The sequence below is a fragment of the Emydura macquarii genome, unplaced genomic scaffold, assembly GCF_026122565.2.
Source record: "Emydura macquarii macquarii isolate MOO-44397 ecotype Brisbane River unplaced genomic scaffold, CSIRO-AGI_Emac_v2 contig_3278, whole genome shotgun sequence".
NCBI lineage: Eukaryota > Metazoa > Chordata > Testudines > Chelidae > Emydura > Emydura macquarii.
In genome coordinates, this window is record NW_027133415.1 from 1 (window position 1) to 13534 (window position 13534).

A 13534-nucleotide genomic window follows, 5' to 3' on the forward strand; every position below is an offset into this window, starting at 1 on the left:
TTAAAAAGGTGAGACAGCCAGGGGGACTATAAAAAGCCAGGCTGTTGCAATAGAAGTGGGAACCTGCTGGGAAAAAGGTAAGGAAGCAGTGCCTTATTGGTGTGGATACAGGGACTGAGAAGGGCCCTGGGGAAAACCTTCTGTGAGCTGTAGCCTAGGGTGGGCTGAGGAGCTGTTTTTGTGTTTTCTCCCTAGGTGTGGATACTCCTACTTCTCTGTCTGGAAAGAGACCCTTGGTGTGGCTGGTAAGTTCTAAGCTTGGTGAAGGAGGCAGCATGTTATAGGCCACTTCACATAACTCCAGCAGGGCCAAGGGGTGGGAATTCAGTGTAAATATTCACTACCACATCAAGGCTGCCTCGCCTTGCCAACCTGATGCAACATGGTCTCAGTGTAGGTGAGAATTGGACAGACCAAGGTGAAGGAAAACAGTTCAAGGTTCTCAGTCCAAGGTTAATCTGCCCATATTGTATGTCTGTACAGTCAGGGGGAAAATGGTGTGAGCTGGAAGTCTTTACTTGGGACATTCTCCTCCATGTTCATGGCTGTGCTGCTGAATTCTGCAGCTCTGGATCTAATGTTGCATGCTTTGGTATTAAAGCTGGTCAAGAAATTCCCTCCCAAAAAATGCTACCAAAGGAAACTTTCCTTAACTATGGTCTGAGTTTTCTTTGAGGGAGGGGGGAGAACTAAAATACAACCAAAAGGCAATGAGTTTTCTGTAAAAACTGATGTTGTATTCTTTTTCTTAGAAAAAGAGAGCTGACCAGGAATCTGCCATCACATCTCTACCATACTGTGGGCAAATTAATGTTGCAATGAGAGCCTTTTACCCTCCCAGATCGTTGGGAGGGAAGTATGGGAAATGCTCCCATTAAAACAGGTTTGTGCTTTTAAAACTCAATTACAGCCATTTAGCTGTGTGCAGAGGAGGACTAATTGACATGGTGCAGCTCAGGCTCATGTCTTCTCTTTTGGCCCCAGTGTCCCATTCACAGCTTGTTTTCAGCTGATTGTCCACCTCCCCCCAATTTTTTCAGAGTTACTGTTTCCCACGATTTCTCCCATTCTATACACATGGCCCAGGTTCTTTGCTCTGCTCTATAATGGGAGCTTTTGGAACTCAGTGGAACTCAGTAACTTTAAAGGAAGTCTTATCTTCCTGTAGCAAGTTATGGTAAGGCTGTTTATTACAGACTCGCCTGATTACCTTAGATGGCCATTATAAGGTGACAGCAACTGTAACCTGTTTGCTATTCTGGTCCTGAGCAAAGTTACCATTGTGAATTGGGTGTGCAAGTAACTAGAGGCCCAAGCAGTGTCAGCAGCAGATCCTTTGAGTATTTAATTGCTGTGTAAGTGGTTAGGAGAAAGTAGTTCCCATATACCAAGTCCTGGGCCATAGGCAGCGAAAACATCACTAGCATCGCCTCTGCACAGCAGCATGCATGTCCCTGTACTACATAGTTGGGTAAGTAAGTGTGGTGCTTTAAATGCAGAAGGAAGGCTCTGGTCTTGCTTTTCTCTGGCACAATTGTTAACCTTCCCCCCTTAATTTGGTGCCAGATGTACAAGGTGAGCCTTCAAGATGATTCACTGATACTGGAGAGGTGATCTGCATTTCATTATTATGTGGCAACCCTGCAAATACACCTAAGCAAACACTGACAGGAATTGGTGAGTGACTCCTCCTTGCAGAGGGGAATACCAGTGGCCATCAAATCACAAAAGGCACTAGTGAAATATATAAGGGTTGGACTTGGAGGCTGGATTTTTCAGACTCCTTGCTTTTGTGGGTTTAACTTATGGGAGTGTCTATGCATTGAAGGCATTTCCTAAGATTTTTGAGCTCTCCAATAGAATTTAAAAATAATGCCTATCTTTAGGAAAGCTAAAAAAAACCTAGCTATTAAGACTTAGATTTTGTCTTAAAAGGGTTAAGAGCAATTTCTGAAGAACCCTATTGGTTTATTCTCCATTAAGTTTTAAGCATTTTCTCAGAGTTTAGTCACACAAGCAGTCCATTGAAGTCAGAGACTATGCCCAGGAATAGGGTTTACAGGATAAGACTAAGTTTCCACACATGCAAATTCACTGTTCTGTGATCAATAATGCATGATTCTGCCCACAGGAAAAAATGTTTCCTCAAACTTCTGTGAGGTTACCTTGCAGTGTATGAACCTTGCGTAGATAAAGGCTGAAACACTTCAGAATATACCCTATCATTGGGTTGTACTGATGAAGCAAGCAATAGACAATATTGTAGATGAGGGAGGTAATGTCACCTAGCAGATAGGCAAGGGATTGGGAAGCAGGACTTCGGGTTTTCAAGTGGATAGCCAAGCTGTGGCTTTTTGCTTGCTCTTCATAAGAGCATACCACTGTACAGCCATCCATTTCCTTGAAGTGTTGCATTCAAATGAACTCCATGTGAAACTTAGCCAAAACCACAGAATTTTTGTGGCTACCCACCTCTGGGATATGGTACCTTTATGTATCCAAGTAAAGATCTGCTTGATTCTTACTGGTAAGCACAAACAGAACCAACTTCAAGCCATGCAAAGTGCACCAGGTGTTAAGGGAAGGGGTACCTTATAAACACAAGTAATACCATGAAATATTTGTAGATGTGTTGCTTCCTTGGATCAAGACTGATATCCTAACTACCTTTACTAGTTCCTTAATCCAAGTAAACCCACTGAACTTCAGGGACACTACTCAGAGTAAAGTACTCCTCCTCAGAAGTAAGGATCTGAACATAGCTCTCAGGTGTTTGTTCTTGTTTTAAAGACAAGTTAGACTACTTTAAAGAAATGTTTTCCTCAAAATTATATTAGAGGTTTTATTCTCCTTTGCTTTAAGAGATGGATTTTTTAAAAGACGCTTGCAGCAAACTCCTCTAAAAATCCAAATAATTGTTTATTCCTACAAAGCTGCTTTGAAGATCAAAATCCATCAGGAATGCCTCCTTACACAGATTAAAGGAGGGCAATAAAGACTGAATGAACACACTTCCAGGCCTTTGCAGAGAACCTCCTATATTTTATCAATCTGTTAATTAGCTTGCCCATCTTGCATGCAGCACAACAAGATTTATTTACATAAACAAGGCTGTTTTGTTGATGTGGTATGTAACTGTTTTTCATCCTTCATTTTATCTATTCTGCCTAGTCTGTTTATGATTTATTATGTTGGAGAAGTGGCAATTGCAGTGTAATGACAAGGTAATGCTCAGCAGAAAGACTGCCTCTGAATATTTAAAAGCCCCTGAGTGACCATACCACATCCTCTCTCTAGAGCAGTTGCCTGTGTCTGAGGAAGCACATGACTTCTATTACAGGTGGGGAGGAGGGAAATCTGCACTTGATAAATACATTGACAGATTTAAGTGAAGCTCTGGGAAATCAATCACAGAAGCTGATGCATCCTGGACTGTAGTATAATGAAAGTATAACATGAGTGATAGGGAGGGATATCCTCTGTGTTCGGACAGAAGATGGGGCTCAGACAAAGGGGGGGAATCATTTATTGGACCAACTTCTATTGGTGAGTGAGAAGCTTTGGCAGTAAAGATGTTACCTCACTCACCTTGTCTCTCTAATAGCTGGGGAACCACATGGCTACAACTACACTGAATGCAGTCAGACATGCCAGCTCTTGTGACTGGAGTGTGAGTTGCCATATCTGAGTAAAATTAACCCTCATGCCATGATTATTTTTTTCCAGATGGGGTGAGTGCTGGGAGAGTGAACTGAGTTGATGGGGGCTGAACTGATGGGATCGTGATGACGGGCTAGGGGTCTGAACTGAGGGAGGACTGAATTGAGGGGGTTGGGTGGGAAGAGAACTGATGAGGACTTGGGGGACAGGATTAATTGCTGGGCAGGAGACAGGCAAATGTGAGGGTGAGAGCTCTGGTGCAGGGCCAAAGATCACCTTACCCAGTACATGTGGGAGTGTGGGCAACACTAATGATCACATGCTCACCTGGGGATGGATGGGGGAGTTTACATTGTGTTTTTTGGTCAGTCTCGATCTTTTTTAAATGTCATGATTTTGGGGTCTGAGGCATGATTTTTGATTTCTTGAAGTTGGCCATAGTGCAGTCGTGCTTGAAGACCATCCCAGATCCAAAGAGCTAATCTAAAGACTAGGGCCAAGGCTTTCAAAAGTGACTAGTGATTTTTAGGTGCCCAATAGGAGATGCCATAAAAAGGGTCTGGCCTCTTAAAGGTGTCAAATTGGGCATAAGAAAACTGGCGGCACCCAGAATCACCACTGGCTTTGGAAAATCTTAATCAAGATACAACAGTGGAGGGTAAAACAAAGGGGATGGGAAAGAGAATGAGGGTTGGAACTCTTGATTAGGCAGACAAGCTCTGTGCACATATTTAGTTCTGAATGCAAGGTTTAAGTTTTAAGATGTAAAATAATGCATACCAATGTCAGCAGTCCCTAACCTACAGGTAATGGCCACCTGCCCAACTATTATCATATGACTATGGTAAATGTAATTGACAGGAGACACTTTCAAATACATTGCCTTGCATTCACATCATGCTACCATTCACATATTGCCACTCCCCAACAATGACCCCTAGGCTTGCCGGTCCACAAATGACCCTACTGGCCAGGACTCGGCAGCAGCATCTATTGCTTTTTTTTAAGCCCTCCTTTTGCTCTACCCCCAACTTTTCCTTTCAACATCCTGTAGAAACAAATGCACCTAAACTAGGCACAGTGGAAGCAAAACACTTTATGCAGAGATTTCTGCTAAAGTACCAATAGTTGGGACTGGAACAGATCCACATTCTAAGTTTGGACTTACATTTGTAGTTACTGGTGCAGAGATGGAAATCTTTTTTAGAAAGGCATCTTAACCAGCTGCAAATATTTGTCACTGAGAGGTGAAGAAAGTAAGTTTTGTTGTTCAGTGCCCTGGATATAAAGACCTGTTCTCCTGACTCCATGATTAATATTTTGCTCCAAATCTAATCAATTTTGGTATTTCCATTAAGGAAAATCAATTTCCATGGGTCAACTGTGTCTATTCCCCTTCTCCAATCTGTAACAGCAAAATCAAATTTTATGGATTTGTTTCTTAAGAACCAACCCATTCAATGTGAACTATTGATAGATTTAGTTTCTACTAACATCTTTCCAGAAAGGGTTTTAAAATTAAAAATACACCACCATGCTAGTTCTTTAACCTGAAAGCCAAGAGATTGTGGAGATAGCAATCTTTGGGGAAAAGATCCACGGGGAAAGACTCTTTACGATCTGGATAGTCTAGACTCAGGATTGCTCCCAATAAAACTCCACTTCAAACAGTGTGGGATCCCTCTGGAAATTGTGTGCATGCATATGTGAATGTCTGGTCTAGACCTACATTTATTAGCATAATTACGAGCCTAACTTCCTCGATGGATACGATGTTTCCAGAATGAGAGGGTCCACACACGGGTATAATTACAGTGGTATAATTATATAGGTAATTTTCTCCATCTAGACAAGCTGTAATGCTTAAAACTCACTTGGTGTACATCTATACTAGGAGGTAGGGTTGTGATTCCCAGCTCACTCAGGCATACTCATGATGGTTCTCATCTAGCGCACTACAACAGTGTATCCATGGTAGCAGGGGCAGCAGCATAGGCTAGCTGCCTTGAGTTCATATCCCTATGGGTCAGGCAGGTTTGTATGTGGGGCAGCTAGCCCATGCCATGCCACAGTGGCTATGCTACTATTTCAGCACATTAGTTGGAGGAGAGCTAGCACCACTATGTCTAGTCATCTTAGGAATGAAAAGCCTGGCTTGTAGCACAGATGCAGGCCTGGAGGGATATTAAACATCTGCAACTACTGATCCATTCAAACCAGGAACAGACAAGCTTAAAGCTTCCCTTGAAGAGATCACCATCTCTGACTCAGTCATATCAGAGTGGTTGGAAGGTTGGCATGGAAAAGGGTTAGAAGGGACCTCAGCAGGTCATCTAGTCCAACTCCCTGCTCAAAGCAGGACCAACCCCAACGTGACTCATGAGCATACATCCTTAAGCCACCCTGATTTCCCCTTTGAACCAGGCATACCTAACTTTTCTTAGGATTTTGTGGTGCTGACCATCACCATAGTATCTGAGAACCTTCCATGTAAAATCAACTGCAAAGTCTATGGTGAACCTAATGGATTTTTGGCACTCCCCTTTTTTTGGAGTAAAAACTCTGCTTGAAGGGCTGGTATCGGTTTGGTTTCTAAAAATGTTTTAATTTACTTGTTTTGTTAAATGAAAAGATCTTTAATCTGCTCTGCTGGAGTTTAAACACAGAGATTCCAAACAATTCTCCCTTCATGCAAGTGTCTCAGTTTTTATCTAAAGCTAGTAAAGGTTATAGATGAAAGAGGTGGATTATGATACTGGAGAAAATCGCCTACACCGTGCTCCTGAGCTTTGAGTAAGTGGGTGGACCATTGACCTCAAGTCCTGCAAGGGTCCATGATTACTGGATTACAACCAAGAATGTAGCTGGGATGGAAGGACATAATAAAGATAAGCTTCAGAAGCATGAGCACCTGTTTACCTCCACAACTGATCCTTGGCATACAAATTCTCCTAATGACTTTTTAGCATTGATGCTTTATAGAAAAACAGACACTGCTAGTTCACTACAAAGATTTATTCTTTTTTGTTACAATACGGGTTTAAGAAATCTGATGCAAGAACACCCAGAGCTGAAATACCCAGGGTAGAGATTTAATGTACTAGGAGTTGGCCGGTATAGAGTACACAGCATGGAAAGAATAATGGATTTCTTTTTTCATGTCACTCACAGAATTTCCCCCAAATTGTTCGTGTAATACTGATGAGTGGGGGGGAGGCAGTCAGACAATACAGTGAATTAAATTTGAAAGTTCAAATTACAGTGGCAAGAGACATCATCTCCCCTAGAGAAATCCAGAAAATAATCAAACACTATATTGAACAATCTGTCACCTGCAAAAGTGAATTCAAGTGATTTAAAAGTCGTAGAGCTCAGACACAATTAATTTAAACTAATTCTTGAACTCATAATAAATCAGAGTGTTTAAAACTTTCACAATACTAAGTTTATCCCCCCAGGGTTATAATTATATGGGTTAAAAATACAGATTTGCCTGAGTTAGAAAACAAAACCCAGGGCATCCCACAATTTCACAGCAGTGTCACAAACACAGTGTTGAGCAATTACCACCAGTTGCAATTTTGATGTTTGGCTAGATACTAGATAAACTTTGAAAAAAAGAGATGCAAACACACACACCCTCAAAATGTGTGTTTCCCACCCTTTGGAGCTTGGAATATGAAGAACTGATCCAATTCACTATGGGACCTGAATATAAAAGCACAATATCAGATTTTTATAAAGCCATGGTAATGCTAGTGCATTTACAGGGCCCAGCTGTACCGCTGCAGCTATGCTGCTATAAGTTCACTCATCTAGCAAGCTGCTACCAAAACTTCTCTCACTTAGGGGTATGTTTTCTCACACCTCGGAATGATGTAAGTTTTGCTGACATAAGTGGTAGTGTAGACATGGCCCAAATCTGATAGTTTGGGCTTGCTGCCCAAGCAAGTAACTATGAGTCTGAGAGCTAGTCTACACTAGAAAACTAGACCAACAGCTATGTCATTCAAGGGTGTGAAAAATCCACACCTCTCAGCAATACAGTTGAGCCCATCTAAGTGCCCATGTAGCCAGTGCTAGGTCAACAGAAGAATTCCTCTGTCATCCTAGCTATCACCTCTGGGAGAGGTGCATTAACTATGCCCATGGGAGAACCCCTCCCATTGGTGTAGGCAGTGTCTACAAGGAAGCACTGTGCTACTGTAGTGTTCCTAGTGTAGACAAACCCTGATTCTCCTCCGTTAGACCAGTGAAAACTTAGAAGTAACTCAATTAAAAATCTTAGAAGTGTAGGGATGAAGAGATCTTCAGAGATCATTTAAGTCACTCCTCACCCCTCCCTGTCATGCTGAGGGAGAATTAAGTACACATACACCTAGATCATCCTGGACAGATTTTTGTCTGTCTGTCCTTGAATGGGGGTTCCACAACATCCCTAGATAATCTGTTCCAGTGCTTAACTATCCTTTAAAGTTAGAAAGCTTTTTCTAATATCAACCTAAATCTCCCTTGCTACAAACTCAGCTGATTATTTCTTAGAGTCAACAGACTTGCATTGCTGTGAACCGGGAGTAAGCAAGAGGAGGAGGAGACAATTCGTCTTCAGTCTGTGTTTCAAACAGTAACTGAGCCCCACATCACCCATGTGAGGCCAGTCCTTTAACAAATCAGTGCCCAGCAGGACCCCTCAGAACTTCCTGAGGGCAGAACTCTTTCTCCTGTTCCCAAAGGCAGGCACTGAATCACTTGAACTAAACCCAAGTTAGCTGCTAGCAATCTAAAGTTTCGGCTAGTTGAACAGTTGCAATCCTAATTAATCTATTAGAGGGCTGGCAGCACATGTCCACATGAGTCTGTTTGTTACTGAGTTATCCCCGTTTGCAGACTAGAAAGTGAGACACAGTTTGGGACGCATTTTCAACAGGTAACTCCCAGGGAAATCAGTGGGTATGAAGCACCTAAATACCTTTTGAAAATCCAGACCAGACAGGTTATAGGGACTTACCCAGCATCAAGGAGGAAATACATGTCAGAGCTGGTATTAGATCACAGGGGTCCTAACTCCAATGTGCTCTTCCTTTCCTTCTCCTTCAAACCTTTTACAAACATGCAAAGGATCAGCAGTAATAACCTTGGGGCTTGATGAATGATGAGGGATCGTTAATGACCAAGAAGTTGCCTGGAATGGACTGTTGTGTGTTCACAACTCAGCTGAAAGCCATTTAAAAGACAGCTTTAGTCACTCACATGAAGCAATAATTGCTTGTGCAAGGGAGTCAATTCAGCATTTCATTAGCCGACATGACAGTGCAATTGCTTGCATGTACGTCAATAGCAGTGCTCTCCAACAACTAAGCTGATTTGCACGCGCGTGTGCACATACACATCATGTAAACAACACAAAACACAAACACAACACGCTGGGAATATTAAAGCCTTCAGATAGACAGATACTGACAAGGTCATTCGCTTCCTAATTCTTTAGAATCACATGGTTGATTTTTTTTTTTTTTTTTTTTTTTTTTTAAATTCATGCAGAAAAAAATCCCTTGACAACTGAGTATTAGAGAAGGATCTTCTAAGTGATGGGGGAGGAATCAATATAGAATTTGGGAGACAAATTTGCAAGAAAATGCTCTTTTGCTGAAGCAGAATTTGTTGTAATTACCCCAACACAGATGAATTATTGTAGTTTAACAAATTGCATTCAGTACTTAGCTGTGCCTTTACTAAGCAAAAGCCCAACTCCCCATTGCTAACTTGACAATTGGTCGTATTCTCCTTCTAAGCATCTTTTGTTTAAAGATAGATTGTTTAGTCTGAAAATCTCTGCCGCTGCGCCCTTGAACATTCATACATGGCTACAAGGACAGACCACTTTCTCATGTTTAGCATTTCCAAATACATAATGATAGTTCTCTAAACCAAGAGAAGACTCGGATTCAAGGTTAAATCCTGGACCCCCGTTGGCAGCTCCTGAGCGATGGGATAAGTCTCTCTCCCTCTGGTATCTGGGAAAGAACTGCCCTTCCCACCCAAAAAGCCACAGTAAAACCATTATTTGGCTGCTGCTGCTGTAGTCTCTGGAATTTAGTTATGTTAAATCCTTGGAAAGTACTTGTAGTCAGAGAGAAATCAGCACCGAACACAGAGAGATGCAAACCCATGAAAAATCTTTATTGAACGACACTAAAAACCAGACAGGACTGGCTGAGCTATCCCCTAATAGTCTAACTCTATTGCTATGGCAACAAATTAAGCTCTGTTGCTAGGACAGGCTAGGCAATTAGACAAGACACAAAATACACAAGGAATCTACATGATTTAGTTGTTCTCCTTCAAGGGGCAGGGGTAGAGAATTGTCTGGTAGATATTCATTAGCCATGGATCTGCTAGCCCAGTTCCATCACTAAAGAAAACAGTGCATATGTGGGTTTTGGATAGCCCAGTGGAGCACAGCTCCTTAGGAGGCTCAGAGGTGATTCTGCACATATCACTCTTACAAAACTCACATTGACTTCAATGTGCAGCCTGCAGGATCTGAACCAAATTGTAGAGGTCTCAGTGGGGCACTGCATCTTTGCTACATCATTTCTCCCTACTGAACAAGGGGATAGAGCTTCCCCAGATTTCAGTTTGCTAGTCCAGGGTTTCAAGTCTAACCCCCATCTCTTAGACAGACAGATACTAATGTACAGATCTATTTCTTCTCCTCGTTATGTCAGATGTGTAATGTTTCCATTCTGGTTTTATTGCACAACATGCAATTGTTTCCCCTACTCAACATCACCGAGTGAAGCTCTATTCATTATTTGGCAAACAGTGAGAAGGAACTCAAATCAGAAAAGCCACTTGTTTCAAGGAAGGGTGGCATCATCCTCTTTAGAGAGGAAAAGCATCTGTTATAATCATTCACCTACCAGAAAACACTTCACACTGATGTTGCTTGAATGCAGAAGGAAAAACAGTCAACTGATGCAGAAAGAAATACTAAGGTAAATTCAGGGATTATCTACACGGTGGGGGACATGTGCTCTACAGAGGTGTGATTTCTAAAGTGCGCTAATATGTTGGGTATTAATTGGTCTGCGTAGACCCTGCTGGTAGGCACTAAAGGTTCCCTGCTGTGCTCTAAGGTAGTACCATTTCAAACAACACCACATTAAAGGGCACCAGCAGGGTCTATACAGAACAATGAATGCGCAACGTTAGTGTGCTTTAGAAATCAGACTCCATACAGTGCACTACCCTATCGTGTAGACTAGCCCTACTATTAAGACAAGTGGCATATAAAGCTTTAAATTCTGTCCTGCAGATCAGAAAAACAAAAGACAGTACCAAAGGATGTTCAACCAAGTTTGAACTGACTGGAGGTAAAAAGGAGTTTGCCTTAATTAGGGATATAATTTCCTCTGATATTTCTCCTTCCACAGCCCACATTCTGTCCTCCTGCGCTCATCCTCTTCTTCCCCAACTTCCATTTAGTCTTTGGGCCATGTTCTCAATGGGTGTAAATCAATGTAGTCCACTGCAGTCGGTAGAGCTATGCCAACTTACTCCAGATGAAAAATTTGCTCTTTGGTTCCAGTCTTCTCCCACGGTAACATATTCCTTTTGTTAGAGGCAGCTGCTCTGGAGTTCCCAGTGCATTCAGCTGCCTGGCTGAGGATTGGGCTCGGGCCCCCTTAGCGGTCTGGAACATTTGCAGGTTTTGAAATGTTAGGCTCTGCTTGTACCAACTCCTTTTAATCTCCCTCTACTTTGTCAGCCTCTTTCACGGATTTTGAAAACCCTTTGAGCGGCTACAGCAGAAAATTAAGGAAGTGGTTTGCTAATTTAGAAATCCTTTAACTATAGAGCATTATATAATTGCTATGCTTGACAATAAATACATATCCTTGAAACAACCTCAGTAAGTGATTTTTTTTTTAAAAATCACTTTTTGGTTGTTCTATGTTCTAATTACCACGGTCTTGGTCTTCAGAAATCTAACCTTCTATCGGTATTGAAATACAAACGGGAAATGTCACTCACTGGGGGGCAAGAAAAAGATAAAACAAGAACAAACCCTACTGCTACTCCCCCCCATCAATTGTTTTTGTACATGTACAGAGAAACAGACATTTTCCTTCAGCTCTTAAAACCTAGAGATACTGTGGCTGAATGCCAGGAAAAAAATATGAGTGGTAATGTCTCAGAGAAGCCCCATTGCTTTGACGTTTGAAGCTCACAAAGGAGTTGGACATGTCACTATAGTGCAGAAATCAATCCTATATTAGCAGGTGGGAGGCTAAGATATGAAGAATTCAGTCAATTTAATGATAAACCACAAATACCCATTTGCAGAAAATGCACAACTGTTATGGGGCATAAACTTGAGGTATGGAGAAGTTAAACGACTTGCACAAGACAAGTAAGTCATTGGGAAATTTGCTGATAGAACCCAGGAGTCCTGACTTCTGGTTTCCTTCTGTAACCATTAGATAGCTGCCTCCAAATTTGACCTACATTGTGTATATAGCAAATCCCACATCTAAACCTACTTCACTGTATTTTTCGTGCAGCAAAGGACGTGCTTTGACTTCAGCTAGAGACAAACATTCTTTATACTGTACCTCTGAATGAGTAATGTTCACAACTGCCTTCTAGTGGAGGGAGAGAACTGCTTAACTATGTGTCATAGTCCCCGTTCCGCTAACAGGGAAAGGAGATTCTCTGTTAGCTAAAGTGGGAGGGGTTGTTCTTTGGGAGCAAGAAAATCTGAGTTCTAGAGCTGCTCTCGCATGAAATTCCAGATATCCATCGTGTGATTTCAGAATAAAAAGCTGATTCTGAAGTTGAATGAATACAAGTAGAGAGAGCTAAATAACCCAGACCCATCAAGCTACAATCTCTATTGTCTGGCTGTTTTTCCTGAAAGTTGGTGACCCAACAAAAGACCAACTTACTACTCAAAGCAAGATTAGCCTCTCTAACTCCACACGCTCATGTAACCTTGCCAGGATCACTGCCCATTTAATTGCTTCTAGAAAAATTAACTTACTGTCAAAGCCTTCTAGCTACTTAGGTGGAGGGGTATGACAGTCTGTTATGCCTACATGGCAGGGGCCTCAATCTATCCAACGTGGAGTAGGTGCCAGTAAATACTGTACTGTGAAGTCAACGCTCCCATAAAAGTTTTAAACTAATCTACTACCTAGACGCTTCTTCCATATTGCTCTAGAAATTAGAGTTGCAAATCCTTCTGCTGGTGCATTCCATCATGTCATTTGTCCATAACATCTTATCTATAGCTGGCAAGTAAAGGAGAAGCTGCCAAACTGAGCAGCACACTTATTTGGCCTGCGATCTGAGAGACCACCTCTTCCTCAATTGCAACAGGTTGGCTCAGAAGGAGTACCTGAGCAGGAACTCCATTCGCTCCTAACAGGAGACAGCTGGCAGGGAGTTCTCTGTGGGGACCATAGATAACATGTGCTCTAGGCAGTCTGAGTTTAAAAAAAAAAAAATGCAGTCCAAATTAGGAAGTTCAAAAGAAAGGCAAAGAACCATCATGCACTGCTCACTACCCATTGGGATTACTATCTCATGCAATTACTTGTGCTTTTTAACAACGCCAAGAAACACAACGGTGTGAAAATCAACGTACGAGGGGAAATGCCATCACCCACAAATAAAGATCACTCTCCAAGAGGAAGCTGACAGCTCTTGGAAAAGGAAGAAAGATTCAGGGCAGGCAAGAAAAGGGCAAGCATCCTATACATCCTAAAATCTGAAAGTTTCAGTAGGGACATAGGTCCCCTATGCAGATGCCCTGGCAGCTCCAGAGTGGGGAAGCTTGCACAGTGCCACAATCCTGACACGAAGGGAC

The 13534-nt window shown here is 42.0% G+C and overlaps 1 long non-coding RNA gene across 2 annotated transcripts; it reads left to right on the plus strand.

Moving 5' to 3' along the window:
* Positions 1-171: 171 nt before the first annotated feature.
* On the plus strand, positions 172-3115 carry LOC137142888 (uncharacterized). Of its 2 annotated transcripts, none has more exons than XR_010917032.1 (4): positions 172-245; positions 753-883; positions 1567-1677; positions 2865-3115. It is a non-coding gene; the product is annotated as an uncharacterized lncRNA (long non-coding RNA). The 2 variants fall into 2 exon arrangements; XR_010917031.1 differs by having other exon boundaries at positions 2934-3115.
* The last annotated feature ends 10419 nt before the right edge of the window (positions 3116-13534 follow it).